This window comes from Limulus polyphemus, unplaced genomic scaffold (assembly GCF_000517525.1).
Source record: "Limulus polyphemus unplaced genomic scaffold, Limulus_polyphemus-2.1.2 Scaffold3423, whole genome shotgun sequence".
Classification (NCBI taxonomy): domain Eukaryota; kingdom Metazoa; phylum Arthropoda; class Merostomata; order Xiphosura; family Limulidae; genus Limulus; species Limulus polyphemus.
In genome coordinates this window covers 22,279-33,417 of record NW_013669033.1, presented here as the reverse complement: position 1 = coordinate 33,417, position 11,139 = coordinate 22,279, and positions in this window count along the sequence as shown.

The following is an 11,139-nucleotide window of genomic DNA, read 5'->3' as shown; positions in this document are numbered from 1 at the left end:
GACGGTCAAATCCCACTACCTGGACATCAAGAGCAGCCCAAAACTTGGTGGTGGATGCTGTTGACTAGCTGCCTTCCCTCTAGTCTATCAGTTCAAAATTAGAGACAGTTAGCGCAGATAGTCCTATTGTAGCTTTGCGCGAATTTCTGAAACAAACAAAGAAAGTATGATTTGTTGTGAGATGGATCTTCTTTCAAGCCTTAATATTTCCTACATATTCTGAAAATTCTCCAAGAGTTTCGGGGCGGACTCCGCTGTTTTTATCTATGCAATAATTATAATTCATTCCACAAAAGCAATGGTTATTATAATACACGTTTATGCAACTTGTTTGAAACTCGTGTCTTACAATTATCCATTGTTTCTCTATTAAGTGTATAAAGTTAATTAATGGATTCATTTTGCATACCCCTCAGCTCAAAAATTGTTGCAGTGATGTCATTAGAAATACAATAGAAGTAGGAGTATTTGAGCTCATTTCATGCATCTACGTGTGTGTTCTCTGTGGTAAGGTGGAGTTGTTTTAATACAGTTCAGGTAGAATTTTTGATATGCAAAACAATTTCAAATACGTTAAATACGTAAATAAATCCTCGCATTTTTATACGACACCGACTTTCAAGCCCACCAATCTGTTATATGATAATTGTCCGGCATAACAGCTGGTCTTGTTTACCTTTGTTAGGAAGCTATTCATAAATGATTTATGTTTTAATTTTCCTTTACGTTGCCAAGGCAATGGGATACATTTGAGTATCTATCCTTTGAAGTAAATGTCAATGACACCAGGAAAATCATCCCTATTTTCTTTCTTTCTGTCTTTTTTTTTGAAAAATAAACTATCACGAAACGTCACTTGGAATTATGAGACAGTTAAATCAAATAATCAATCTTCGAGTCGTGTCTTTATAATGTGAACTTCCCTGCGGAAGAAACTGCGAAGCTTGCTTACTTGTGCTATCACTTTCCCTAGTCAACATCTCAGCTCGTGCTCGTTCGTTGCATTATTTTACGTGTTCTCAAGGCCTAGGTCGGCCTCTTGAGATGTCAATGCCCGAGAGCGGACTCATTTTATTTTCATAACTTCTTGCACCCGTTGACCAATGGGAGAAGTTATTTGTAGCAAGCACCTTGCGTGAACGACGACAAAAGTTTAGTTCACGTTTATTCAAAACTCGCGACACGTAATGAGTCTACGAATCATGGGTTGCAACCCTGGTTAGGCCAATACAGATTAACTACCGGTTAATGAAAACTTAAGTTTTTTTTGTTTTGTTTTTTGTAGTTACTCTCACCTACAATCATTGGACAATCATAATTACGTCACAAGAAGTTTAGGAAGCAAAATGTTGATAGGCTGGAATAAGATCTACAATAGAGATAACATTTTTTTTTATTAATATTAATTCGATCTAATGGGTCAGATACAGTATTTAAATAAGAGAGCGATTCTCGTATGAATTCACTGATGACATTGTACCTTCACCGGGCTTCTTCTGAAGGACAGCGATTTCGGTGGACCAATAGTCAACTCCTTGACTTCACGAGCTGCAGTGTCATATACATCACTGATTTCTTTAACGACGTCCCAGAAAATATTCTTCTTAATCCAGGCAAGTTATTATTGAGTCAAATTCTTATCTAATTCGTCATTTCAATTAAGCAGCCAAAATACGTTCATTTGTGTCTGCTTCTCTCTTAATATATATATATATGATAAAGATGTTTAATTAACCCTAATTATTTACATTGTTTTTAGAGGGTGAAAACGTTGAAAAAGTGAGTTTTTTCTACATATAAAAACTAATACTTTCTTATCTTTTGATTATTTGAGTTCCCTTGAGAGTCATCGTATTTCTGATTTTAAATATACATATCCTCCATTATACATATGCACTCTAAACTCCATAGTTTTTGCGTTTCTAATTCTAACTTACCACACAGTTCATCACATTTTTACATATTAAATGTACAAATCCCATCAAATTTATAGCCTCTAAACTTCTATAAGTTTAATATTTGTACATTTTATCACAAACTTTTGATAAAAAAAAGCTATCTACATAGAGCAGAATGAAAAATTAACTCAGTATTGAATATAGCTAAAGTAAAGCAAAACCTATAATAATTAGGAGATTTAGATTAGTCCTAAATACGAAGCCAACAGTCACAATAATAATAACTAATATAATACATTTATATATTAAATATCTTAACCAATAGTTTAATGAAAATAGCATTAATGAAAGAGGAGAATATAGAGTACAACAGTTACTAACATCTACCGTAATATAGTCCATCATATTTGGATTCTCGTTTCGTCTGATTTTTCTTTGTTCAGCCTCCATCAACTAGACAGTCTCATTTTAAATTGTCTATAAACACATCTTAACATATAATATGTCCTAACGTTATCTCTCGTTCGCTGCATGTGGTGGTACAGATCAATCTATATATATGGAGAAACATTTATCTTGTAGAATTACACGGAAATTGATGTGTTGGTAATCGATTCAAACACACAAGTTTCACCTTCTACCAGTTCGTGGAAAGAACAAAAAATTGAACACTTTTATACTGACTCTTGAGAAGATCGAGACTATTTACCGTTGTAAACCATGACGATCTACGTGTATGTTTACAATGCTCAAACTGAGAATATTTTATAACATCCTTGACAAAGGTTTCTGTGGCATTGATCCTTTAGCGTGATAGCTATTAAACGTCTAAGAATTAAACTCAAGAGTTAGAATGCGTTAAATTGTTGGAATACTATAAATTGAAGACAAATAAATTATAATATATAATCCAGTCTTTTTTTTTCCTGCCATAAACGGGAAAAAGTTTGAAATATTTTAAGGAAAATTGTAAATTGCGTCATTAGTTCACGCGCTATACAGTCTAAGTTTACCGTTAAACTGTAAGCTAGGATATACAGATACTTTGTATGTACAGAATACATTGTTTTTAGTGTCGTGTATTGTTAAAGATCGTGTAAGACATTACCGAAATATAGTACTTAAAGACTTTGTAAGGTTAAGGTTTGAATTTGTTTCCTGCACAGAAATATTGCAATAGCTAGTAAAATTTGCTTTAAAAGACTCCAATTTGTACAGTAACACCTAATTTATTGAAACAAATTAACTTTCATCCTGCAAATGATATAACGAATGTTTCTTGTATTTGGAACCTGTATCAGTTTTTGATAATACGTGTATATTTTGAAATCACAATGTAATTTAGCCCGAAGAGGCGTGGCTTATTCTTTACAATTTAATGATTTGCCAAGACAATGAATGATAAAATGCGATCCCAAGGACGCAAAACATTTGGTGAACTCAGTTTTTATTTAACTGTAAAATATTTTAGTAAAAAAATGATAGCTATAAATGATTATTTACATTACGTCGTTTTCTACCGTGATTTTACAAGTTAATCTAAAAGAATCCCTCACTTTTTTTTTACGTTAACAGTTTCCATTTATTTCATTTTTATTGTACATCAGTGGTCGTAATCACGGTGTTTCTGAGTGAGGAGTTTTCGAATCAAAAGTAAGATCGAATTTATAATTTTATAAATTAAAAGCTTTATTGGAGATCTTTATAAGAATGTTAGAAGATCTGAAATCAGTAATCGCTTACTATACAGTTTATCAAGTGAAATTCAAAAACAACTTTAAATGTTCATTCTACCAGAGTTTCATATATTTTAGGGTCTCTTTCAGACTGCTTCTTTATTTTTCGTAACAGTCTAAATAAAAACAACTCTCACCCCTTAAACTACGAGCGAGAGCAGCAGTAGCGTTTAAAGTAAATATAATACATTAGGCCCTCAACAGCGGAACACCACGGGAGGAAACCAGTACGATCAACCCTTTGATGTGCTTAATAAATCTCTCCGTAACCCTAATATCTTCAGCTGTTACGAGAGATGGTCTATTTCCCTGAATGGTGTGTTAAGTTCAAGGTTACAAAACGCGCACCGCCCAAACCCCGCCTTTTATGTTGAGAAGAGTAAAAGGTGGGAAGAAACGATCCGTTCTATCAAGTAACCTGAAACCGGTTTTCTTTAAAGATGTTTGTCAAATTTTGCTTGTTTAGCTTTTACAATCGAGAAGCTCTAATATGCATAGTAAAACAAATTAAACTGATAAATTGCATCGAGAAATGCTTTTTTAAAGTAACTTTGATATGCGCAAACTAAAATCCACAGAAGTTACAATTGAGCGGAAGTTTTCATCGCTGTTGTAAAGGATTTATTTCAACACGGAAACTTTTAACCAGCTTTACTACACAGCAGTTTCAACGCATAACAGTCTATTTAAGTACAGAAAGTTGTTAATTAAATTCGTTAAGATTTCTCTTCGGAAACAAAAGATATAGTAAATTTATTTAGAGGTTTTATAATTCATTATAAAAGTCAAAAACGTGCAACTCAATTCAACTAGATGCTACATGATAACATTAATGTCAGTATTAAATTTTACTATCACTCATAAATGTATGAAACATTAGTTACGAACCTGTCTTTTTGTTTGTTTCTGTTTTTTCTAAAAATTATGGTGGGATTCGTTCTATTAACTGCCACAATGATGACGTGTTTCCGCCCACCTTAGCTATAGTTATTACTACGATCGCCGCGTAAATTCCTTATTTCCTTACTAGGCTCTTCTGGAGAAGAGTGCTTTATTCACCGGGTTCATGTGATATTTCGTTTGTTCCTCATTTACTATAATCTCGATTTTGTATTTATTTTGCTTCATAACGTGAAGTATTCGGATATTAAATATTTTCAATTGTTTCACTTAACGGGCCTTCAGTCACGTCACATGTTTTTAATCCGCACAATAAGCAACACCTGATCTTCAGGGTATAAACATTAAAAAACGAATAATTGTTTTTAATCCTCACAAGGAGCAACACCTGATCTTCAGGGTGTAAACATTAAAAAACGAATAATTGTTTTTAATCCTCACAATGAGCAACACCTGATCTTCAGGACCTTCAATTGTTTTATCTTACAGCCTTCAGTCACGTGAACGAGTGGGGGGGGGGGGGCGCAAGTCTCTGCCATCCTCCTTTTATGCTTCAGAAGTGCCCTTTTTCTCAGTTATAAAAACTGTCCACAATTAGAAAAGACACTTCTGATTCCACATCTTGAATGCTGCGAGTTAGGAAAAAAATCAGCTTTAAAATGACTGGCTCACTGGGACTTGTAGGTCTTTACAGTAAAATAATAATAATTTTGATGTGCTATTAAGTGTTAATACGCAAGAATTAACTGTTTATAAGACTGGTTGAACAGGAATAAAAGATGATCTGTTTTCTTCTCACGATGTGTACCAGAGGTAATTCCGTTCCCAGTATTCTCCCCTAACCCCTCCCTCCCAAAAAACATTTTGCCTTACGATGCTTGAAAAGTGTCCTTTTTTTTTTTCAATGATCCCCTGCCCTTTTAATATCTTCTACATGTTATTGAGGGCTTTATAAGTACAAGTAGTTGTATAAATTATTGAATTATCAAAGGCCACTGGACGGAAATTCAAATCAAAACGAACCACACATGATGGCAAAAGTAGATGTTGTTATTGTCGTATTAATCGGTTTACAACATGGAGTTACACAAACATAAAGCATCTTATTTGAAATGATGGTATCTCAAACCTTTTAGACGACCTTCGTGACTGAGAAATTCAGAATGCTTAAACTTCTCAGATGTTCCTTCTTTGGATACACGTATTGAGACATAAGGAGGAACTTTCAACGTCTGACATTCAGTAAGAACAGAAATAATGAACATAGAAATATAATGTGTTGATTAGTGAAATCACTTTGTATAAAAGACAACTTCGTTATATAGAAGCTAACACATTAAATTCCTATTTTTAATGAAATAACAAATTGTTCAATCTCAAAACGCTTCCCTGTAAAACGTTAATTCGCCTAACAATGTACGAAAGAAAACGGACTAACTTATCAAGACTATTCACACATAACGTACAATAAAACGTACTAATTTATCAAGACTATTCACACATAACGTACAACATAACGGATTAATTTATCAAGACTATTCACACATAACGTACAATAGAATGGACTCATTTATCAAGACTGTTCACACATAACTTATAATAGAATGGACTCATTCATCAAGACTGTTCACACATAACTTATAATAAAACGGACTCATTTATCAAGACTATTCACCCATAACGTACAATAAAACAGACTCATTTATCAAGACTTATTCACACATAACTTACTACAAGAAGTGCGTGGATAAGGCAGTATATTTACTCTATTTAAAATTTATTTGACTGGTCGAATAGTGTAGGGGGAAATAAGAAAAACACAAAAACCGAACTATCTAATGTATTTTAAAAATATAACACGATAAATTTCATGATAATCAAAACCTTCTGCTACTGAAGGGTGGCTTCTTTATATCATATTGTGAATATGTCAACAGCGCTTTTGAGGAAGAAAGGGTGACGCAAGAGACAGTACTTGCTGCCAACGACAGAATTAGTTAGTGATGTACTCGAAGTAGAAAATACGTTCATTCTTTTTATTCACATATTGAGGCATAGAGAACAACTTTCGACATTCTAATACTTAGTAAAAGCAAAAACGAACAATTTAAAAATAATAAAAATGTTACTGTTGCAGAATGTTCTTATTCTGTTGTAACAATATAAATATAAACACTGCAGCTCTTCAGCGACTAAATGATAGGAAATATTGTATTATTAAATTTCGATACAAAGTATCTACGAAAATACATATGTTGTAAGCAACAAAGTTGAGTTTATCTAAAATATGTGTATTTAACAGTATATTTGTGAATGTTTAAACTAAAGCATAACTTATTATAACATAACTATGATTAATGAAAAACAAATCTGATTTTGTCAAATAATACAACAAATAATATAAGCTGAATGTTCTTTGTTGCTGCAATCTTGATAACCGTAAGTCTGTTATTAAATCTTATTAAAAATTATAACCTTACTAGATTAAGTAAGACTGAAATACTGGGAAAATTATATATGTGTGTGTTACTTTTTACAGTATAACCAACTTCATTCCTGATTAATAATACTTAATACACACGAGGTCTTCTGATTTCTTTTTCTGAATATATTAATTTTGATTAGCTATTGACTAATATAAAGAAGGTTTAAGTTTTCGGATATTCTTATAATCTACTTGAAAGTTTATTCGTTCTGATTTGCTCACATGTATTTCTGATCGCAAGTTGGGTGCATTTTATTATAAATGTGTCTATTAAATATAAACCATTGCTTCTTGGTTATACTTGAATCAAGTTATTGACATTTTAATTTAGTCATTTATACAAACGTTATAAGAAGTTGTTTGATATAACAGGATAAGCATTTGAATAACTTGAAGTTAATTCCGGTTTAGAATCACAAAAGGCAATAAACATATTTTTTCAATAGTAAGAGCAATAATATGAACAACATGAACAAGTAAAATGTACCATCTTTTGCATCCATTAACTTCGATGATACAAGTTTTAGATAATACGTTATTGCTCTTAGATAACAAAAACCTCAAAATTATTATGGCATGAAGAGTTTAATGTTTAAATTTTAGACATAAATCTAAGGGATTAAATAGGTTATTTTGTGAAGAAGAAGAAGACTCGCCATGGGTTGGCTTGCTGATAATAAACTTAATCCTCACTATGAGTAACACCTAATCTTCAGGGCATAAACATTAAAAAAATGATTGTTTTTAATCCTCACAATGAGTAACACCTGATCTTCAGGGCATAAACATTAAAAAAATGATTGTTTTTAATCCTCACAATGAGTAACACCTGATCTTCAGGATTTTAACATTTAAAAAATTATTGTTTTTAATCCTCACAATAAGTAACACGTGAGCTTCAGGACTTTAATATTTAAAAAAATAATTGTTTTCAATCTTCACAATGAGTAACACGTGATCTTCAGGACCTTAATATTTAAAAAATAATTGTTTTCAATCCTCACAATTAGTAACACGTGATATTCAGTACTTTAATATTTAAAAAATAATTGTTTTCAATCCTCACAATGAGTAACACGTGATCTTCAGGACTTTAATATTTCAAAAAATAATTGTTTTCAATCCTCACAATGAGTAACACGTGATCAGGACTTATTTAAAAAATAATAATTGTTTTCAATCCTCACAATGAGCAAGACTTGATCTTCAGGGCTTTAACATTTAAAGGCTAATTGTTTTTTAGATGTAACATAGTTTCTGTGAACACTACAGACTGTTTGTTTTTATTTTATTATTTAAACACGGGATCTATCTCATCACTATGAGTAAAATTCTCAGTAAGAAAAAATATAATCGTTTGACTTATTCCCTGTGCTGACCTTTCTTTGAGTGAAACGTAAAATAGTTCATGTTAGCATTGACATGACAGTCGCCCTGCTGTTTTAAACCCTTGAGTGGAATATTAATGTATGAGGAAGGTGGAAGAACAACCTTTTTTCTATCCTCCTCCTTCCACCTTGCAGGCATTAAAAGAAAAAAGAAGATTGTGTAATTCGAGATATCAAGTGCAACTTTCTTAAACAGGTGAGATTATCAAGTCGCTCTGAGGCAAACAATATCAGAACGTAAATGAGTTACTCTGTATTCCTTCTATAATTTAGGAAGCACTGGGAGATTCAAATACATGTTTCTAAAAGTGTCTACATTAATATGAAACATTAAGTTATGGGAAGTTAATACATTACCTGAGGTTTATTTCTCGATATTATAAACGCACGGTCTATTTATTATAAGTGTTGGTTGATCATACTGTAATAGACTGTCAATGTTATCAGCCTTTGTGGCCTTTCAGTTTAAAAAAAAAAGTCACTAAAATAGCCCACTAATAAACAGTGTAGCCTTACAACTTTGAATATATCTGTATATGGCCCCCCAGTGGCACAGCGGTATGTCTGCGGGCTTACAACGCTATAAACCGGGTTTCGATACCCGTGGTGGGCAGAGCACAGATAGCCCTTGTGTAGCTTTGTGCATAATTAAAAACAAACAAACAAACAATATCTGTATAACATTATAAACTTTGAGAAGAAGTTAGATATTTAGGTAAAGCAAGTTTTGAATTTTCAAGGCGTAACATGTCACACGGTGTTTTGCATAGTGTGTTTGAATACAAGTTCATTATTAAATAATTTAACATCTTAACATATTCATAATTTTTATAGAACAAAAGCTTTTAGAAGGTGAAAGAATTTTCAAAGTGAAACTAACGCAACTCCCAAATTATGAGCATTTTAAAATAACTTTTTTCTGTAATTTCCGAAGTGTCTTAGAGAGTATTTCGTCTTCAAACTATATAAAATGTACAGGTTTCCCACATATAACAGTGAACAGCATATACAAAAGTGTGATGATAACAAGCTTCTACGTATATATCAGAAATACATATCTATAAATTTTTTAACTAACGTTAAATTATTAGCAACAACTAAAGCCATGAACTATTTGTTTGTTATTAAGCACAAAGCTACACAAATGACTATCTGCTGTGTTTACCGCGGGTATCGAAACCCGATATTTAGCGCGATAAGCCTTCAGACTTACTGCTTTGCTACAGGTAAACCATGAGATCGAAACAAAAGTTTTATAAAGATATTATATTTTTCTCTGTTAAAACAGTTTTTCTCTAGTCGGTTAGCGATAAGTTTACGGACATGCAATACACAAAATGGGGGCTTGATTCCTCGCGGTGGACAGAGTGCAGATAGCCATTGTGTAGCTTTACACTAAGAAAACAACAACACATTTAACGAAATTTTGACCAACGGTAATAACGATAAAAATTGTTACATTATAAATGGTTCGTACAATTATTGAAATGTTTAGTTATTTTTAGGGATCATCTCACATATTAACTAATTCAGACTAAAACTTATTTTGAAGAGTGATTGCTTTCATTTTTTTAAGTAAGCAAGAACTATTAATCGTTGTCCATGTAAAGTTGTCTGTAAATTTGTAAAACGCGCGATTTTTATTGTTGTTGAAAGTTGTATAAAGATCCCAACAAGTGTTTTACTCTATACTTTGCCACAATATTTCCGTTGTATAGGTTGTTTTTAGGTAAACATGCGATGAACTTCATAAAAGAGAGTATAAAATAACCTAAATACAGAATATAGTGGATGAGGATATAAAAATACCTCTAATCATATAACTGGAAAAAAAGGAAAAAATCAATCAGATCTCTTCTATGAGCCGCTATGCCGCGGCTAAAAAATCACACATAAAGTTGTCTTATCCAGTTTACAGAAATATCAGATTCATATAGATAATTAGAAAATCCCACACATTGAGGAAAGTTAGAGACAACTAGTTAAATTAACTGCATAATGGGGAAATTTTATATTTTATTTAAATAAACTGTAATTTGTCTAACTTTTAATTGCAGCAGAGTAACGTTCATTTTCACAGATACATGATAATATGTAAAGAACAACTGAACTTATTAGACACAAGTTGGTATGGTAGTATTTAAAGCACAACTCAGCCTTAGTAGACTCAAATTTGTATGGTAACATTTAAAGCACAACTCAGCCTTTGTAAACTCAAATTTGTATGGTAACATTTAAAGCACAGTTCAGCATAAGTGCAATCAAACTTGTATGGTAACATTTAAAGCATATTTCAGCATTAGTAGACTCAGACTGGTATGGTGACAGTTAAAGCACAACTGAGCCTCGGTAGACTCAAACTGGTATCGTAACAATTAAAGTAAAACTCAACCGCAGTATAATCCAACTGGCATGGTAACATTTAAAGAACAACTCAATCTTAGTAGACACAAGTTGGTATGGTAGTATTTAAATCACAATTTAGCCTTAGTAAACTCAAATTGGTATGGTAACATTTAATGCACAACTCAGCATTAGGACAGAGTCGACTTCACAACTCTTCAAATTCACGAAGCAATAAAAATCCTACAGCAAACTCCCATGATCAACAAACAATCGACAGGAGCAGCACGCACACTGCTGCTTCTTGGCGAGAAACCCCCAAGCCACAATACAACATTCCACCAATTAACGCTTCCCATGAGCTAGATATCACCACCTGCTTACCTATA